Genomic DNA, 22,101 nt, shown 5'->3' with positions numbered 1-22,101 from the left:
AGAACAGAATATATGCAATAAAAATGTCTCTCTCCCTGCTTCTCTATTCCTCTTTCTCTCTCCCTCCTTAACCTTTTCTGACCCGTCATGGTGGTGCTTCTTCAGGTTAATGTATTTGTACAGGCATTGTTCATGAGAGTGGGTGATCTCAGTGGAATAACTTCATGTTCTTGCAAACTGGTGCCATTTGCTTTATAATGGGAACCCTTCTACTCCTACAGCAGGTGCTACTTATGGTCTCTGTGTAGTAGGTAAAGAAAAATGTTATACGCCCTACTGCAACTTGAGGCAGTTCTGCCCAAGTGTGTGACTGTTGAGGCCATGTTCACTCTCTAGATCTAATCTAGGTGAAAAATAGTAACATGGTATGCATGGCTGTACACACCGGACACATCAGGTCAGGAAATGATGGACAACAGGGTTGCATGGTATTCCTAAACAGCAGCATGATGCAAACAAATAGTAGCTTAATGCAGTGTAATAGTGACATGGCCAGACTTTGCAATTGGCTTGAATATGCAACTATGACATGTGACCCCCCCCCCAATCCAGACATGGGCCCTGTAGCATGGACTAGGGGTGATAATACATCATGTTACAGGGATAATTCAGAGATTGTCTTGCTAAATCAACTTTTTAGCATAATTACTACACAATGAGCCCCATTTTAACTCAATAAAAATGTGATAACCATTTTACAGGAGATTGTGTTATGGTGAACAATCTAAATATAGTAGATATTAGAGTGTATTGCCATTTAGGCAAACTGACCACTGGTAGTGGACCTCAGGACAGCAGTGACCACACAGATGTTCTTGGGTGCCACCGACATTGTAACAGAGCAGTGTGGGATGGAGTTAACACTGTGCAGGACATGATAAGAGACTGACAGGCCATAGGCTCCATCAGACAGGGCACAGGGGACAGGGTAGGGTAGATTGCACTTCTGCTTTGGGGGCACAACCTGACATGGTGTAGGGAACAGGACTGAACAATTTACACTTTTGTAAAAGAGTCTCAATCTGACATAACAAAGGGGCTTAACCTGACAGAGTAGAGGAGACAGGAACTATTTAGTTGGAAAAGTTCACGACATAAGACAGAGATGCTACTACTCATCCCATGCATGCATAGAAAGTATATCCTTTAGAAGGGTAAATCAGACAGGGCCTTCCATGATCAGGTGCAGACCAGTGCAGGACATCAGTGCAGAAGGCAACCATAATAAGACAGTTGTACAGGTGTGTTGGAAGATCACTGATATGTTACCATATGCCAGGACAAAGAAATAAATTGCCTGAAACAGACTGACCATCTTATTATGGCTAGAATCCCTCACCAAGGAAAGTGAGAGAATCCTTATACCTGGTAGTGACTTGGAAAGGGCTGCTGGGCTAATGATAACTGTTTGGGTGGCTGTTAGGAGTGCACCACGTGAGTAGTAGCATTTGCTATGCCTGCAGGACAGTGACTTGCAGCTGTGAAACATTTACTCAGGCAAGCACATATACATATGTGTTATGAAGAGATATTAGGGCTTCAACAGTGACAACCTGCACCACAAGTTATGTATGTGCCCATAGACTATGTATACGATTGTCATGTAGCAGTGCATGTGACACATAGTGGTGTCAGTCACATATATGATCCAACATTGCCACACATATGTTATCTGTATGCATTCAAATTATGTACTTTGGTAGACTCATTAGGAATAGGTTAGAACCTGCCTGATGTCAGTCAGTCACTGTTGGCTGATGAACATAGCACCATACACACCATGAAGATGGCATTCTCCAAAGACACAGTGTCACTGTCAGTAACATGAACAATAGACAGCACACTCACATCACCCACAACTGAGGTGATTATGGAGGGAACAGTGTGAACTTCTGGCATAGGCTATTCCAGCAAAGGTTAACCTAGCAGTGTCGGCCACACCTTGCTACACAGGTGTCACCATCACAGATGACATCAGAGGCTTGCACTACCTCAAAGGTGCATATTCCAAGCATGGGTAACAGCTAAACAGGTTGCTGTCACTGTTGTGACACCAGAACTTTCCCAGACTTGAAGGTCTTCCTTGGAATCAGTCACAGGTGTGCATTTCATGGAACCAGGCAAAGACAGCCACACCATTTCACAGATGTTGAGTGTTTCATGCAGAACTGCAACCACTTCAGGGAATTTGGAACATCTGGCAACACATGCATAGTGACATGTCATATAATGAAATGGAGAAAACTCTCCTGTGAAGAGCATTGGATTTTCAGGTGGCAGCCATCAGTGGATCCATGACGATGCAGGCAATTGGCTACTGTGGCCATGCTAGGAGTTGGATGCACACTGTAGGATCCCGTGCCAGGCCTACACAGGTGGCACATAACATCAAGCAGGAATGGAAGTCATACCAGAAGTACATAAAAATCAGGCAGCAACTGAATGTGCCAAAAAAAAAAGAAAGAATATAAGGTGAAGAACCAGATGAGAAGGCAAGAAATGTAGAAAATGTATAAATATAATTGCAAGTATAGAAAACTTTTGGAAGAACCTCATGTTGATCAGGAACGAATGCAGGAATGGTTAAGGAGAGGAGAATTCAAGCCAAAAGATGAAAGGTTAATATTGGCGCCCAAGACAGTTGGCTATGTACACGCTGGTTTACAAAGTTCATTAAACATGTGGGAGAAACAGACAGATGCAGGTTTTGTAAAACTGAATTGGAAACAGTCGCACACCTCTTTGCTGGTTGTGACATACTAATGGCAGAAGGACTGTATACTGAAAGACATAATAATGTGGCAAGACTGTTGCACTGGGGATTGTGCAAACATTATGGTATGGAAGTGGCTGAAAAACACTGGAAACACCAGCCACAAAGCCTCATAGAAAATGATGAAGTTAATATCCCATGAGATCACCCATTATCAACAGTTCAAAGGACAGATGTTAGAAAACTGGATATAGCAGTCCATGAAAAGAAGACAAAAGTAGCACTGATCATTGAAATTGCTATACCCAGTGAATACAGTGTGTTATGTACAGAGAGACACAAAGTAAAAAAAATATCAGGAGCTACAGGCAGGAATGAGAGCAATGTAAAAGAAAGATACCCGACAGTTCCAATAGTAGTAGGAGCAACGGGTCTTATAAAAAAGAATCTACAATCATATTTAGATATGTTGGCACATTATAATTGTTAAGACATTGAAAATAACTATACTTTACTATGAATATGTTATTTGGCTAAAACAAAATACATATGTTATTTCAGTACTCCAATTTAAAAACATTTCAGAATTAAGATAAAATGATGTTTCCTATATGTTAATATTCAGAAAAAAGTTACTGTTCAGCAATTCTATTTGTGTATCCACCTTCTATCATAACTTACTAGGTTTTTTAATTAAATAAGGCTTTATAGAAATATGGCCATTAAGACCTGGGGAATTTGTTGCATTTAATTTTATTTGCCAGTATGTCTCCCTGCAATTTAACCAATTCTCCCAATCTCCTCCCTGGGGTCTATGGCAACTTGCTCTAGAATCCCAAAATAAAAGCCTTTATGGCTTGGTTCATTATAGAGATGTTTGTATAGGGCATTATTTAAACTTTCTTTCTTTATTTGGTAGGTATGCTCATAAATGCAAAATGTTACATGATATTAATACATATGTGCCCGTGTCTACCAATGAAATTAATATCGCATATAAAAAAATGACTTAGTAACAGAAGAACTAATGTTGGAAAATAGGTTGGATCAGCAGGTGAGGGAAATGTTGCAAATTAAAAAAACTAGAATTTCATCTTTTTTTGGCATCCATGCATTGGTCAGAAGAATCATTAGACTGACAAATAAGTGGGTGCAGTGGCAACAGTACTAAAGATATTGTAATGGATTACAATAGTAAAGCATGACTTAAGTCCTAGGGTGAAGCTGTCAATTTACCAGTCAGACTATGTCCTCCATTTTCACCTGCATTCAAGAACTTTGGGCAGGGACTGAAAGGATGAGATAAAGGATATAAGCAGTGAAATTCCTTCCAAGGTTGCTGGACTTTCTCTTTATGAGACAGTAAGCTGCTTGGAAGTCTGAAAGGATCTTGGAGTAGAGCCACTGCTTCTCAGGATTGGGAAGAGCCTGTCTGGGTGCCTTGGCTACCTACTGATGATGGCTGCAAAAGCTCATTTCACTGTAGGTGTATCATGTGTGTCTCGCTAATAAGAGACCATTACTGGAATAGGAGAGTCTGGTCTGCTTTCTGGAACTAGGTATTGCTGCAACTGTCAACAGGATTAGCAGTTTGGAAAATAGATGGACGAATTGAAGGAGCAGTGAAAGTACAAAATATATGGTTTCATTTGGCTTGTTTGGGACTTGGAATAGTTGTATCTATCTATCTATCTATCTATCTATCTATCTATCTATCTATCTATCTATCTATCTATCTATCTATCTATCTATCTATCTATCTATCTATCTATCTATCTATCTATCTATCAGAATATGTATATGAATAGAAAGTTCATTTGATAAACATCTATGTTTATTTTATTCATAGTAGAGCACTTTGCTATATGGGAATAATGCTGAAATCATTGTCTGTAAAAGAACAAAAAATGTTACAATAATATGTTACATATATAAGTTCACTTTTGGAATATAATCCTTTCATGCCTATACTAATAAACAACTGCTCATGTTATTCAAGTGTCTAAATCCTAGGCACCGAACATAAAGTTACAAAGAATTCTGCATTGTAATTTATAATTCTTCTTCTTTCCGCTTTTCCTGGTTAGGGGTTGCCACAGCAGATCACCTGTCCTCGCATGATTGGCAGTGGAGTTTTACAGTGTCGAGTTGCCAGCCCAGCACCCAACCTTCCACAGAAGGCACACACACATGCAAGCACTCATACAATTTATAATAACTTATAAAAATAATCCATTTAAAGCAAATTATGATAATTAAAAACAGTGTCTCTGTTAGAATTAAGGTAAAAGGGCCGATAAAGATGGAATTTTATGGATCTTCAAAAAGACTTCCTGTTCCAGATAAGATCAGAGATTCCAAAGGACTGGAGCTAGATAGGCAAAATATAACTTACCTATGGGCCTGACAGCATCCACTAGCCACTCACTTGATGATAATAACTGGAACAACAAACTCCAAAACGAAAAAAAACAACACATTCTCAGATCTGGCTAGAATAGCTCCAAAAGTTTAATGTGAAGCGCTTTTCGTCTTCCACCTTTGGAAGACTTCAGACAAAAGAAAAAAACTTCATACACAGTTTTAAAAATGAAAAAGGCACCAAAGCAAAGCACAGTAATTGAATTCAGTCACCTTTCAATTAACTAATTAAATACTAAGCTAAATAATTAAAAGTGTTCTGCATCAAAAACCTTTTTCTTGTGTTAAAAAAGCTCATGTCAGCAAAATAAGATCATTCATTTAAAACTTCTGTTTAAAATTTTCATTTTAGAAAAAACAAAATGCAAAACTGTACTCTGACATAAAGTACAGAAATACTGAATGAAAAGCATAAATGTAGGAAAACGTAGTTTTAAATATATGCTTGGAGTGTAAAAGAAGAAAAGAACATAATAATAATAATAAGTATAAAATGAGTACAAATATAACAACAGACTACTGCTCGCAACACCAAGAGGTGACAGTGTCTGAAGCAAAAATGTCAATAACTATGGACAGGGTGTCAAAAACCTAAAAGTACAAATACATACAGTAAACTGTGTTCTAAGACCTTAGAGGATCTGTGTTCTAAAAATGTTGAAAAATTTAAAAAGAAATTTTTAGTACTAGACTATAAAAATGTGCAAATGAACTCAAGACGAAAAACAGGAGTAAACAACAACAGTTGCTACCTTTTGCTAACATGAAATTAAATACTGTGTGTGTCACCTCAATAGACTTCTCAACTTCAAAATACAAGTCAAAGATGTGACCTCGTTTAAACCAGGGGGAGTGTAGGAATTCAGCCTAAGCTGCCAAACAAGTTCACGTTTCTCTAACAGTAACTGGTGTGGTCCACCTTTTCCATCAACCACTACCTGATCTACCACTTTAAACAAAAAAGCATGGGTAAGATTCATGTTAGTGTCTCGCTAGGGCATCGGTACTGCTCTTCTTCCTTGTATGATATGTGTGTTCATAAATCCTTTCTTTTAATTTCCTGTCAGTCTTACCGATATAAAAAGCCGGACATGACTGACAGGAAGCCAGGTAAACCACTGATTTAGAACTACAACTGTACCGGCCTCTGGCTTTAAACATGTGTTGATTCACTGTGAAACTAGATCCTGTAGAAATTAATTTACAATAATTACATGCCTCACATTCGTATGTGCCCTCTGTTCTAGTGGGTTTCATAATTGTACTTTCCATGATACTTTTTAGATTTCTGTCTTTTCTAAAAATAATAACTGGTTCGTCACCTAATTTCTCTACTAAATCCTTCTCAAAGGTCATTAAGTGCCACTTTCTTCTAAGGATGTTGCTAATGAACTTTGCTGCCAAAGTAAAAGAGGTAATAAAACTCTTCTTGTAACAAACCAAGTCTGTACCTGTTGAGCCCATGACTACTAGTGGTGAACTTGTACTGGGCACCACCACATTCATTTCTTCTTCCACATCCAAAACTACATCTCCTTCTTTTACGGTAAGGATGAGATTAAAAATACCTGACAGTCTCTTACTACAAACCTCTCTTACCACCTCATCAGCTAATGACTCTGGGTAACCACGACTCATAAACATGTGCTTCAACAAGATACATTCATCGTCAAATGACGTATCTTCAGATGTCATTCGAGCTGCTCTTACCAACTGTCCCTTTAGGACAGATTTCTTCTGATGGAACGGGTGACAACTTGAAAAGTGCAACAACATGTTGGAATACGTAGGCTTCCTGAAAAGTTTAGCTAAATAGCCTTTACGTACAGTGTCCCTTACCAATTTCACATCTAAATAACTGATAGTGTCCTCTTTGTATGTGTGTGTGAATCTTAAGAAAGAAGTACTGTTGTTTAATGCCTCCACAAAGCTACATGCGTCATCTGCACTCCCTTTAAACATGATGAAAATATTATCCAAAAACCTATTGTAAAGCTTTACTTTCTTATGGATGTCTTTACTAAATATGTGAACGTGTTCCCACTGTGCTAGAACTAAATTAGCATAACTTGCCCCACATGGGGAACCCATCGCTACCCCTACCACTTGCTTGTAGATGTTGCCATTGAAACTGACGTAGTTGTTGTTCAAAATCACATCCAGTAATTCTTGAATCAAACGTATTTCATCACTCTCTGCTCCATAAGAAATAAGTTTCTTAGTGATATATTCTAACCCTATGCCGTGTGGAATGGAGAAATAAAGGTCCACCATGTCTATTGTTAAAAAAAAAATGTTGTCATGGAATATAAGTTATTCAAAAAAGCTCAAGAGTCTTTGCATATCTGTTCCTCCCTCACTACATATTTCTTTAATAAGTCATCCACAAACTTAGAGCATGCATATGTAATAGAAGACCTTGCATTCACCAAAGCCCCTCATAGAGGGTTTTCAATGTTTTTATGTAGTTTAGGTTCATAGATTAGTACTAGGCTAATTGCACTTGTGGGCCATTTTAAGCCTAGCCAATTACCCCATGTGAGAATCACACCCTGCAACTTGTGTCTGTAAGGTAAACACCTTAACCATTCTGCCATCCTCCCACCCCTCAAACAAGCAAAGTAAATCACATGCAAACTGATGCCTATTAAAACCACGTAAACACTATGATACTGGTTGTTGCTCATGGTTATCTATAATCTTACACTGCCTAAATCACTTGCTTGCAAACATACTAGTTTTCAGTATACAACTGTCACAAACCAAAAATTCTTGCCCCATATTTAGATAAGATTGGCTGTACCGCAGTCCTCTACACCCCAAAACTAAGGGATAACATTTCTACATAATATCTTGGACTTTTCAGGAGAACTAATGTGTCTGCCTTACTCTAGATAGCTACTATTTTATATCCCAAAGTGATATGCTGGGAACTACCATGACGCATGATTTCAGTTAAAGATTTCTGCCTCCCTGATGTAAATGTTATGGAGACACAGACAGCACTGTGGTGACAGCATTTGCTGTGGCATCATCTCTATGTTTACTTCTGATGAAAGGGGTCTCTATCCCAACTTATCACAGGATCGCTCACTATGCCTCACAGTACTGAAAACCATTAACTGCATAAACAAAGTCCTCTGATAATCTAACAGTTCATATCTGCTGTACATAAGCAGCAAATGGAAGTCAGCAAACACGTCAGTCTAAAGCCTATAAAGAGAAATGGCAGTGACAGTTTTTTTTTGCAGGGGATGTCAAACCACCATGCACCTCACCCCCCCCCCCCCATATAGAGGATTAGACAATTGTACAGTAACACTGTCTGTTAATATAATTCCTATATCTCACTACTAAAAATTGCCTGAAATGCGATAAGGTCTCTATCCATCTGTGCCATGGAACAAAGTTTTCTGCTGGGCACTTACCTGAATACACACAAACAATTGTCCTTGCACATCAAAATCACATGCTTGCAAACATACTGGTTTTCAGTCCTTTAGAAATGCAACAGTGTACACATCAAGTTTAGCTGGACTCCAACACAAGCAGCACTGGATCATAACTGTTTTTTTTTACTGTAGCTATTATTAATGCCTTAATTACAACTAGTTAGGAGACTACTGCTGTTGCTACTATCGTAACCAGAACTAGTTAGGGGACTACTGCTATTGCTATTACTACTGCCTTAACCTAGTCAGGGGACTACTGATATTACTACTGCCTTAACCAGAACTAGTTAGGGGACTCCTGCTACTACTACTGCCTTAATCAGAACTCATTAGGAGGCTACTACTACTGCCTTAATCATTACTAGGTAGGGAACTACTGCTATTACTACTGCCTTCATCAGTACTAGCTAGGGGACCACTGCTATTAATACTCCCTTAAATCATAACTATTAATACTGCCCTAATCAGAACTAATTAGTGGACTACAGCTATTACTAATGCCTTAATCACAACTGGTTAACAGACTAATTTCTACAGCAACCTAGTTGCACACAGGACAACTTGTTTGCAGTGACAAGCACTGTCCCCAGAGTTGCAAACCTGATACTCCTGACATTCCTTTATATTCTCACTCCAACTGTCTAATCAATAAAAATGGGTCAGTTGCCTTGGATGTTACCAGGTCGGTGGATACGGGCATCCTGAGGCAATGTAGAAATTGCTTCATGTTTACTGACAACCAGTTAATTCTCAAACTGATATGGTATTCGAGAGACTTCTTAAGTAATGTCTCTGGAAGCAAACCTCTCACATAAAAGTACTCCTAATGTCAATAAGGTTGTCCGTAGTACACACACTGCACCCATCACACACAATTCAAAGCATACATATAGATCCGCATATGTTAAGGCACTTCAATGTAACCTTCCTAAACCCAAAAGACCTTATAGACAAAAGTACACATAAAAAATACCCTCAGCAGCCCCGAATGCACTCTTTCAAAACAACACCCACCAACACATACACTCACATCTCATGGAGCCTTTACTTCTAAGCCCATAAGGCAAGCCACCACACAATCCAACATTCTGGTCACTGCAGACTCCATCATGAGACACACTGCTGTCCCTCTCACCAAGCTGAGTAAGGAGAAAGTCACAGCAGTTGCTTATAAGGGACTAGGATCCGCCACATTACGCATGCACTCAGGTCACTGGACCACAAGTACCAGTATGACTCATAGTCCACGTGGGTGTAAATGACCTGGGACGTACCTCCCTGTAAACTAAACAAATTGGGTGTTCTTGGCTTCAGAATCACAAGGTAATTATAAACGTCAACATTGATCAACCCTTCTATCAACAAATCCCTAAGGAAGGAAAAGATTCTTTCATAAGCAATATTCATTTCATTAAGGCTGGACCTTACATAGATCTTACTATCCAGCACGTCAAACATTCTGTTATCATAGTCATCATTGTCCATGATCACCAAATCTCCACCTTTTTCCAGTTTCAAAAACTTGTTTGGCAGCTTAGGCTGAATTCCTACACTCCCCTGGTTTAAACAAGGTCACATCTTTGACTTGCATTTTGAAGTTGAGAAGTCTATTGAGGTGACACATACAGTATTTCATTTCATGTTAGTAAAAGGTAGCAACTGTTGTAGTTTATTCCTGTTTTTCGCCTTGAGTTCCTTTGCACATTTTTATAGTCTAGTACTAAAAATTTGTTTTTTAATTTTTCAACATTTTTAAAACACAGATCCTCTAAGGTCTTAGAACATAGTTTACTGTATGTATTTGTACTTTTAGGTATTTGACACCCTGTACATAGTTATTGACATTTTTGCTTCAGACACTGTCACCTCTTGGTGTTGCGAGCAGTAGTGTGTTGTTATATTTGTACTCATTTTATACTTATTATTATTATTATGTTCTTTTCTTTTTTTACACTCCAAGCATATATTTAAAACTACGTTTTCCTATATTTATGCTTTCCATTCAGTATTTCTGTACTTTATGTCAGAGTACAGTTTTGCATTTTGTTTTTTATAAAATGAAAGTTTTAAACAGAAGTTTTAAATGAATGATCTTATTTTGCTGACATGAGCTTCTTTAACACAAGAAAAAGGTTTTTGATGCAGAACACTTTTAATTATTTAACTTAGTATTTAATTAGTTAATTGAATAGTGGCTGAATTCAATTACTGTGCTTTGCTTTGGCACCTTTTTCATTTTAAAACTGTGTATGAAGTTTTTTTCTTTTGTCTGATGAAGTCTTCCAAAGGTGGAAGACAAAAAGTGCTTCACATTAAACTTTTGGAGTTATTCTAGCCAGATTGGAGCCTGTGTTGCTTTTTCACTCAGTTGATGATATTAGAGGTTGAACTAGGAAACTGGGAACCAGGGCCTCTTAAAAATATGACCCATGTTGTCCACACCAGAAACTGTCAAAAGCAAGATTTGAAACACTGCTCTGATAATGAGGGGTGACCAGAGTAGATACTGCAGTAGGGCCACGCACATAGCTGGGGTGGGGAAACAGGGCAGCTGCCCTGAGCAGAAAATATTAAGTGTTGCAATAAGCAGATCCCAATCAGTCTTCAGTGCATTACCAGCATTCAGAAATTAAAGATTCCATCTATGTCAGAACTGAAGTGCTTTAGCATTCCATGTCTACAGTGCACTAGGGGCATTCATAACTGTTGATATTGTACTTGTGGTTAGAACTCAAGCAGAGTGGCACTCCATATATGGCATAAACTGCAGCAGCTGCTTACTAAAATGTAAAATTTAGCAAGCAGCTTGCTACAGCAAAAAGGAGAAAAGAATATCTTTTTGCTCCTCAAGTCTAAGGAGATGAGCTTTCTTTTGCTCCTCAACTTAAAATTAAGGGGGGGGTCAGAGAGGAGACAGGACCTCATCCTGTTTTTCATGTGCTCCTCTGAACAGGGCAGTAATGACTGGGGTAAGGAATCCCAGTCAAAAGCCCGATGATGGAATTCTACCAATGGGGCACATGAAAACCAGGATGATGATGAGATTTGGCAGCCTTTGCATATACACGTGTTGCTGCATAACATCAGTATCTGCAAGCCTGAGGTAAAAGTCATTGCCATGTAGAAGTGTGGATATTTTGCAAAAAGGGGTGTAATTATTTCAGAGTTCAGTGCCTTAAGCTTGTAGTGAGTATACCTATGAATATCATATCATATCATCTGGTTTAGCAATGCAGTTATTTCAAAGTTTGGTGCCTTAATTTTATTTTTATTTATTTGCTTTTGTTAACCAGGAAAGTCCACTGGGCCGGTGTGAGCCCATTTTCAGTGGAGGCCCGGGGAGAAAAGCTCCAAAAACAATGTACATAATAAAGAATTTGTTTAGAAAGTTAATAACAGCATTTAACAACATACAAGAGTAATGACATAAGACAATGTATGGCTAAATTTTATGGAAGACTTGGATGTTTAGCAAGGTATTCAATATAACAGACAGATTATAATAATCTACACATACACAATTTTTTACACACCATGTGAGGCAGGATGAAGCACACTGTCTTGTAATTAAGGGTGAGTACTCAATAGGGAGAGTGAAGAAGAGTATGGGTATCTGAGAGATGAGTCACGTCATTTGGTGATAGTGCAAGGGCATAGCCATTGAGAGGAGAGATGTTGGTGAAGTGAATCTGGAGAGAAGGTGGAAGGGCATTCCAGATTTTAGCTACAGTGAAAGAGTAAAGGTACTGGCCTGCAGAGAGTTTTTGTCTCTTAACTTAGATAAGTGATTGATTTTCAGATCTTAGAAGTTGGTTTGGTTGACAGAGTCAGTAGTGAAGCAAGGGCTGGGCATTTGGAAGAATTATAGATTAATTTGTGTGCTGTAGATAGTTCTATGTATTTGACGTGTTGTGGTAGTTCTAGCCAGTTTAGGGATTATAATGAGTCACAGTGATGGGAAGAATGTTTTGCCCTGGTCACAAATTTAGCAGTTTTGTTATAGAAGCTCTCCATTTTTGTTTTTAATGAGGATTGGGTGTTTGTTAGAATGGGGGCACCATAGAGGAGGGAAGGTAGGAAAAAGTTTGGGTGAGTGTTTTTCTAGTAGAGTGTTTATGTCAGTAGACGGTACCAAGTTTTTGGTGTGTTTTTTTGATGGTGTTGTGGATGTATTGGTCAAAGGTTAAGTTGTCATCTAAGGTTACGCCAAGTAACTTAGTATGGGAAACTATCTCTAAGGCAGTCATGTTGGAGGAGAAAATGATGAATTCAGATTTATTATTAGTAGTAGTTTTTCTGGGTGTAAAGATCAAGAGTTTGGTTTTATTTGGGTTGAGGGCGAGGTGATTATTTGTCATCCAGGTTTTGGTAATGGAGAAGGCATTCTGGGTGATGGTCAGAAGTTCGGTTTCAGAGTTACCAGAGCAGATAATAGTAGAATCATCTGCGTATTGAACTACAGATCCATGAGTGAGAGCGGAGTGAAAGTCATTAATGAAAATACTGAACAGAAGGGGGCCTAAGATGGACCCTTGTGAATCTCTGGTGGAAGTAATGAGAAAAGGAGAGAAGGAGTGGAACCATTTGGTGGATTGTTGTCTGTTTGTGAGGTAACTGGTAAACCAGTTAAGGATGCGAGTGGACAAGCCTAGGTGTGAGAGCTTGGAAAGAAGGAGAGGATTGGAGATGGTGTCGAAAGCCTTAGAGATCAAGAAAGAGTGCAGAGACAAGTTTACCATCATTGCAGTTGTTGTTAACAGTGCCTAGGAAGGATAGGAGAGCAGTTGTAGTACTATGGCCAGGGTGGAAGCCATGCTGAGTCGTGAAAAGTAGTTGGTTTTGCGATAGATAATCCATAAGTTGAATTTGAATACATTTTTCCATTATTTTAGCAATAGGAGATAGAATGGCTATGGGGTGGAAATTTGAGATATCTGAATTATTACCACCTTTGTGTAAGGGTATGATGTAAGCTTTCTTCCAAATGGATGGTACATAGGCTTGTTGGATAGATCTATTTATGAGAATGCTTATGGGGTAGCTGATGGAATTGGCTGACATTTGAAGGTATTCTGAAGGTAAGCTGTCTGGGGCAGTGCTACCAGGTTTGAGGTTTAGAGGGTGTTTAGTAATAGTGGAAGTAGGAATATGAGTGATAGTGAAAGTCTGGGGAGAAGGGTTTTCTGGGGTATGGTGTGTTGCAATGCCCATAAGCCCTTACTGAGTATACCTGTGTATGTCATGTGACCTGGCTTCAGTATACTATGGAAGTACTAAGTAAATGGTCATTTAAGGTGCCAGTTGGAGCTGTAGCTAGCTCTTCTAGTGCCCTGGGCATCACTCAACGTCAGGTTGAAGACAAAAAAAAGATCTTCTCATTCTTTATGGATCAGTTTAGACGTGTGCCCAAATAGCTTTAAACTAATCGAACCTAACTTCTGAAAACATCGCCCAATAAAGGAGAATCTCATTTGTAGAGGAAGAGCCAAAGTCACTGTGCCATTTTATTTGATTGTATAGGAGAATCTTGCAGTATTTTGAAAAATAAAATTCTCTTAAGATCCATGTTAAGCTTGGAGCTCTACCTGCTGGTTCGATTAGCTTAAAGTTATTTGGACACGTCTATATTGGTTTGGTGGTATTAGTACAAGAAACATGCAAGGGAGAGCCTTGGGATACTGCTGTGATCATAGGAGCTTCCAGGTTGTTGTTTGTCTTTTGGCTTTTTAGGGGTCGCCACAGCGGAACTCTGGTCCGCTAATGATTGGCAGTGGAGTTGCCAGCCCAATGCCCACTCTTCAAAGAAGGCACATCATAGGAGCTTCCAGGTTGAACAAAAAAATCTTGAAAACTGACAGGTTCAAAAGTAGACAGAAGAAGCAACCGTGTAAGAGATCAGCTTGCCAAACAGTGTGAGCATGTATATTAATATTTGGAAATATACATTCAAAACGAACTGAAATGTATAATATGTGAGAGTAATAGCTTTCTGTCATAATGGCTACTCTGTCCATATTATAGGTTCATAGATTAGTGCTAACTGCCCTTGTGAGCCATTTTAAGCCTAGCCAATTATCCCTTGTGAGACTCAAACCCTGCACCTTGTGTTTGTTAGGCAAACACCTTAACCATTAGGCCACCCTCCCAATGGCTTCATGATTTTCAAATACAGACTACAAAACATACATTAAGAAATGGAGTGTGCAAATAGCAATGTTGCAGGAGACACATTTGGATAGAAATGAGCATGTGAATTTGATAAAAAGGTTTTTGTGATTAGGTGGGCCACCTAGAAGGATTTTCTAACCACATTGACAATGTGATTATCAAACGAGAGATTACTATCTACATGGGTCCCCAGATCCCTTATTATGTCTTCCATATTTAGGGGACTATCACCTATGTGGTAGTTTGTGGGTACTTTGTTTTTTCCAAATGGGATGACTATGGACTTTTTGGCATTTAGCTTGAGGCCATGATTTTGACACCAGGTATCCACCTCAGAGACACTTTTGGAGGATGTCTGTGTCAGCCAGAGAGTCAGTTATAGCCCCTAGTTTGCAGTCATCCTGTGCTTGCCTGTACCATATAGAAGTATATACCAAAACAGGAGGGGTCCTAGGACTGAGCCCTGGGGAACGCCAATTGTAACTGGTTTAAAGTCGGACCTAGCTCCCACAACTCTCACCATGTGGGTTCTGTCCATGAGCCAGTTGGCAACCCATCTCATGACATAGGGGTTTATGTTCAGGCTGGTGAGCTTGTTTATAATACAAGAATGGGGAAAGATGTCAAAGGCCTTTGCGAGGTCTAGGTAGGCTGTGTGCACCACCTTTCCCACGTCTATAGCCTTGGTAACTGTCTCAAAGAAGTCCACCAGGTTTAGGAGGCATGATCTGCCCTTAACAAAGCTGAACTGGGTAGAGTCCAGTGTTTGGAGGTTGCCAATGTCTCTGTTAATGAGTTCCATGATGATGCACTTCATAGCCTTGCAGACCAAGCTAGTCAGGCTTATAGGGCGATAGTTCCTGGGGTCTGTTGTGGCTCCACCTTTGTGGAGCAGAATAACTGTTGCTGTGCACCACTCTATGGGTATGTAGCCTGTGGAGAAGCTGAATTTGAACAATGTGTTTAGGTGAGGGGTTAGTTTGTCTTTGAGCTCGTGTAGGATGCAGCCTGGGACACCATCCGGTCCTATTGATGCTGTGTTTTTGGCTTTGGAGAAGGATGTTTTAACCTGAGGGTCTGTGATTTCAGGGGTTCTACATTCTTCTGGTATGGTTATGGGCCCTTTTGGGGGTGAGACGGGGGTGAAGTTTGCACTGAACTTGTCTGCCAGGATGTTGGCAATATCGGTTGGTTCAGTGTATTTTGTGCCATTCTGCACTAACTTCGAGCAGGTCTGAGCATTGCCACTTAGATTCTTGACATAGCTAAAGAATGCCTTGTGGTTATCTTTGGAGTCCTTGGCAATTTTTCTTTTGAAGCTCGCCTTGGATGATTTTATGAGGAGATCATAGTTTCTTGCTGATACTGATCAGGGATGTCTTCCCTTCTTGGGATTTTACTCTTTTCTGTACTAGTTTCCTCCTTCTATTGTATAGCTTGTTTATGGCAGGGGTCCACCAGACTGGTTTCCTTTTCTTGGAGGAGTCAGTCTTGGTTTTGCTTGGGATAGCACAATCCATGCATTCTTGTAGGTGCTTGTAGAATGCATTAGTAAAGGATTTTGCAGCTTGGACAGCATTATCCTTTAGCATGGTGGCTTTGAAACTTTCTACCTTGGTCTTAAATAATGTGAAGTTTGCTTTTGAAAAGTTTTTCACAGTGGTTTCCTTGTCCAGGGCTGGGGGCGGAATGTGGATATCCAAAGTGATTTGTTTATGGTCAGATCTAACCAGTGAGGGGTTGACTTCTGGTGTGGAACACCGGTTGCCCATGTTGGTGATGACCAGGCCCAATATGTTGTCACCTCTGGTGGGAGTGTTGACCAGTTGATCCAGGGGATTTGAGTTTATAAATTCTAGGAAATGTTGGGCAAGGGAGTTAGTACTTGAGTAGTTCTCCCATTTAATGTTTGGGTAATTGAAATCACCCAGTATTAACGTGTTTGGTAAGTCCTTTATGTTTCCCAGTGTTTCCAGAAACTTGGAATGGGGGTCTTGCGACATGATGGGTGATCTGTAGCAAGCTACAATTTGAATTGCAGTTTTGCCTGTTGTTAGTTGCATGTGGATGACCTCTGAAGCATCGTGCTGTGCCAGTAACCTGGAGGTGTGGGTATCCTTGATGAATATGGATACACCCCCACCTTTTGTATTTCTGTACAAGTTCTGCAGCTGAAATGTATGGTATGAGTTGTAGCCTGATAGTGCTGGGGTGCTCTCTGGAGCCTTAAACGAGGTTTCTGTTACTGCACATATATCGATTTTCTCCATACTGAGGAGTGCCTCGAGTGCGTGCATTTTGAGGTTTAGACTTCTGGCATTGAGTAGCATTACCCTCAGTTTTTTGTTACTTGTGCTATTTATGGTGGTGGGTTTGTCTTTTGAGCCTTGCCTAAAAAAGTGGGGGTGGCAAGAACCTTGGCCAGTATTCGAAAGCCTAAGAATGACAGGTGCAAGCCGTCTCTAACGAAGCAGTGTGGCTTGTCGAGCATGTCATCCCAGGCGGACAGACACTGGATCCCCTTTGAATGACACCAGAAACTTAGCCAATTGTTGAAATTGATAATTTTATTCTTTATACCATGATGTAATTCTTGGTGAAGCAGGATGCTACTTAGGATCAGGGTCATACCAGCCTGGGCTACGTGATCAGAGAGCTCTTCCATGTCTCTTTTCATGTAGTCCAGGGAGGTACGGCTCAGGTCATTCACACCAACATGGACAATGACAGAGTCATATTTGTACTTGTTCTGGAGTGATCTGAGTGCTTGTGTTATGTGGCAGATCGTGGCACCCTACATGCAGCTAACAGTAACCTTCTCCTTATTCAGCCTAGTGAGTGGGACGTCCGTGTGCCTGACTGTAGAGTCACCTATTAATAGTATGTTGGGTATGTTATTTTGCCTTAAGGGCTATGATTGTGTGGCACACTGGCTATGTTAAGTATGTGTTTCATGGTTTGTGTTGGGGGTGGAGGTTGCTTGGATGTCTGCTTTGGAGGTCTCTGTTGCTTTTGCAGATTTTTATTTAGAGCCTATGAGTATGTTTTCATGTATTTATGTGTGTTTTTTGCCGATGCTGGTTTAATGGATCTATGTAAGACTGGTGGTGTGATGCAAGTATTTCCCTTCTCCTCTTGACTGTCTGATCCAATCTTGGGTTGAGTGAGCTTAGCCTCCAGTTTGGCTGTATAATTGCATCTCTCGCATGTATTAGTGATTGGTGGTAGGAGAGGGTTGTCTGCGTACATGAGGCAGTTGTAACACTGCCTCAAAATGCACAAATTCACTAGTTGGTATGATTGCTTGTATGATGACACTGGAGTCTAAACTCTTGCATACAAACCTGCATCAGGTTTATGAAACTACCCAGACAACACCCATGCTGCATAGCACACAACACACACATAGACTAACATATGCTGAGTCACTTAAAAGCAATCTTCCTAAACAGCAAATATTGCCTAGACCACCTGCTGTCAAAGCAATGCCTCAGCAAGCCCAAAGGCACTCAGATAAAGCAACACCTAACACCACACATGCTATCACTTTTAGTGGAGCACCAAATGTTAAACCTATAAGGCAAGCAAACACAGTTCCCAGGAGACTCCTTTGTAAGATATACTGATGCCCCTCTAACCAGGCTGAACAAGGAGAAGATAACAGTTAGTCACTTATCAGGAGCCAGAATCCACCAAATCACACATGCACTCCAGTCATTACACAACAGGTACCAGTATGATTCCATCATAGTTCATGTAGGTGTAAATGACCTGAGATTTACATACCTGGAGTATATGAAGAGAGACATTATGGAGCTTTCAGACTATATATCTCAGGCTAATATGAGCAGCATATTACCATCACTGAGGATGATGCCACAGTATGAGCAAAAAATAGTTAATTTTAACAATTGGCTGCCTTCCCGGTGTTATTCTAAGAGGATTCAAACTTTCACCTTGAGAGGACATGGTTAATAGACCACATTGCTTTTCCAAGGTTCGTCTGCATCTTTCCCTTCTAGATTTTTGAATACTGGCTGAAACTTCATCCACTCCCAATAGTCCCTTTTTTTAGGCAATGCCAAGTTGACAAAGGTACCAGCATAGCAAAATCAACTCAACTGAACCTCAAGGTGTTAATGCTCAATGCTAGGAGCCTAAAAAAAAAAAAAACAACACTCCCTCCAAGCTCATACTCAAGTATATGGACATTTGTGCAGTTACAGAGACATGGTTTAAAGTGGCAGAGAGTGCCACTGCAGTGCAAGGTTTCAGTACCGTCTACACTTTTAGACCAGTAGCTGCACAGATAAGGGCTAAAGGTGGAGGTGTCTCAAAATATATCCATAACAATATCAATAACAAGCATACCTCTAGGGTCAAACAGGATGGCAAGTTGGAGTTCCTCCAAGTTCAGATCACCATAGACAAAATCCCATACCATATCTTAGCCAGCAATAGGTCTCCCTCCATGTCCTAAGAAGCTCACAATCCATACTTGGACCTACTGGAGACACTTAACATCCATCCTAACACCTTACTCATGGGAGACTTTAAATACCCCTCTATTGACTGGGAATCCTATATGACCTCATATCTACAGCCACACAGATTCCTGGACTTTGTGAATCCAAACTCCCTTGAACAAACAGTGAATACTCACTCTAGAGGCTCCAATATACTGAACCTCATGCTTACAAATATGGGAGAACACTGCACCCCTTGATATCTTATAATATGATCCGACCATAAAGCTGTCTATTTCAAAATCAAAATCAGCTCCATAATCCCATTAAAGCCAGTAATAGTTATAAACTATTCCAAGGCAAATTACCTTTTATTAAGTGTTGGTTTGTGAAAAGTTAATGCCCCTCACTAATGTACTGTGCTAGCATGGAAATCTTAAGTCCCATATACACCCGCAGTACCTCAGGAAACAAAGAAAAACAAGGAGGAACACTACTGCACTGTTATACAAAGACATTATTTGAGAAAGGTATGCAATTTCTTTCTTAAATAATGTCATTGTATAATGGCAATAATCCACTCCTGGGTGTGGGTATACTAGAATTTGGGTTTACTTCAAAATATTGATGCCTACAGTATTGAATCCCATTTCATTGAACTTCATGTCATTGAATCTCATTATATCAAACTCCCGGAGCTACAAAAAGGAACCCTGGGAAAGGAAACACTTAGCCACCATTGTGAACCTTGCCCTTCCTCCACTGTAGTGCGATGTTGGAGTTGGTATATTTAGTTGGATCTACTTCACTACACCGACACACCACAAAGCCAACACCCAAAACACCGAGACCAAAAGAACGAAAACACACAATACCGACAACTCACAAAACCGAACACCATAACACCGACACCCAAAACACAGACACACAAAACGTAAACTACACATTACACACAACTATATATGCACTAACCTTAACCCAAACCCTAACCCTAAGGTCCGACACTACCGCACACTTACCCTACCTGCACCCTAACCCTAACTCACTTAACCCACCCCTAAACCTAAAGTCCGTCACTATCGCACACTTACCCTACCTGCACCCTAACCCTAACTCACTTAACCCACCCTTAAACATAAAGTCCGTCACTATCGCACACTCACCCTACCCGCACCCTAACCCTAACTCACTTAACCCACCCCTAAAACTACAGTCCATCACTATCACACACTTACCTTACCCACACCCTAACCCTAAGTCTGACACTACCGCACACTCATCTTTCCCGCACCCTAACCCTAAATCCCACACTATCGCACACTTACCTGTCCACTCCCTAAACCTAAATCTCTCACTATCGCACACTTACCGAGTCGCGCTCACACGTTGCCCATGTCGGTGTTTCGGCTGTCGGGATTTCACCTTGTTGATCCTCTGCATCGTCGGTCATTTGGTCTCGGTGTTTTGGGTGTCGGCTTTGTGGCATGTCGGTGTAGTGAAGGAGACCCATTTAGTTAGGGGGGTGAGTGGGGGACAAAGACCCCCCCACTTGGTGTTTTTTTTTTTTTTGTTTTTCTGTTTGTTGTTTTGTCCCGGTGGTCAAGAGGTACCTTTCCTGGCGTTTCCTTTTCCTAGTTCCGGGAATTCAATATAATAAAATTCGATGCAGTGAGGGACGATGAAATGGGATTCGATAAAGTAAGTATTAGATAGTTTGAAGTAAATCCTACAATTTATCCACGGTTGGTTTCGTTTGATCACTCTGGCTTTGCCCTTGAGATCAAACCATACAAACTGTGAGTATATTCTAATATACCCACACCTAGTTGTGGATTATTGCTAAATGATCACATTATACTGTATATTAGGAAATCTGATTAAATACATATGTTTATTCATGTTATAACTTTTTGAATATGAAAGATGGAAGAGAGAAGGACAAGGAAAAATAAATTGAATGAAACAGACCTCTGATTAATGGGGAAAGGGATGAAGGATAGAGGCAGACATATAGATAGACAGACAGACAGATACACAGACAGACAGATAGACATAACTACACGGATAGACAGATAGATAGATAGATAGATAGATAGATAGATAGATAGATAGATAGATAGATAGATACACAGATAGACAGATAGATACACAGATAGACAGATAGATACACAGATAGCTAGACAAATAAATAAATGCATGGATGAATAGTTCATCACACAGGTAAACATCCTAAACTTGATATGGGACAAACATGTTTTACAGTATTTTTCTTCATAGTATGTCATACAGTATATTAGGGGTATTCATACACATTTAGCAAATTCTGTAGCATATTGTCACACCAAAAAGGAAAGCACAGATATTGTTAAGTATTTAAACTGTTCATTTAATTAATTTTATAAGATAACTCTACTTTTATTCAGCTTGACTAAAAGTAATGATCCATGAAGTTTAGAAGTACACTGCTGCAACAACTATGCATGTTGTCCAGGGGAATGCTTTTTTTTTTTTCAAAAACAAAAGGGGAAATTTCTTTTTTTTGATACACTTATAGAAAGGACCCACCACTTTTTATTTTTAAGAAACTGAAATACCACTTAGCATTGAGACTTATACTTCATGCAACATATTAACAATGACAAAAAATCTTCTTTTCTTCACATTTATTCTGATTGTTCAGTTATTTTAACGTAAGCAGGGCAAATGAGACTATATGAATTTCATCTCAATTATACTAAAGAAAAAGTGGTAAATATTAAAACAGGATGGGATAAGAGGGAATAGTGGCTGGCTAACAGAAATGCTAAGAGAGCAGTTCAGTAACAGTGAGCAAGGCATCAGAGGCACTCTAGCAGCTTCTAGAGAGAGAGACTCAGCAGAT

The sequence above is a fragment of the Protopterus annectens genome, chromosome 16.part0, assembly GCF_019279795.1.
Source record: "Protopterus annectens isolate FY-2018-M chromosome 16.part0, PAN1.0, whole genome shotgun sequence".
NCBI lineage: Eukaryota > Metazoa > Chordata > Ceratodontiformes > Protopteridae > Protopterus > Protopterus annectens.
Note: the sequence above shows the minus strand (reverse complement) of the source record.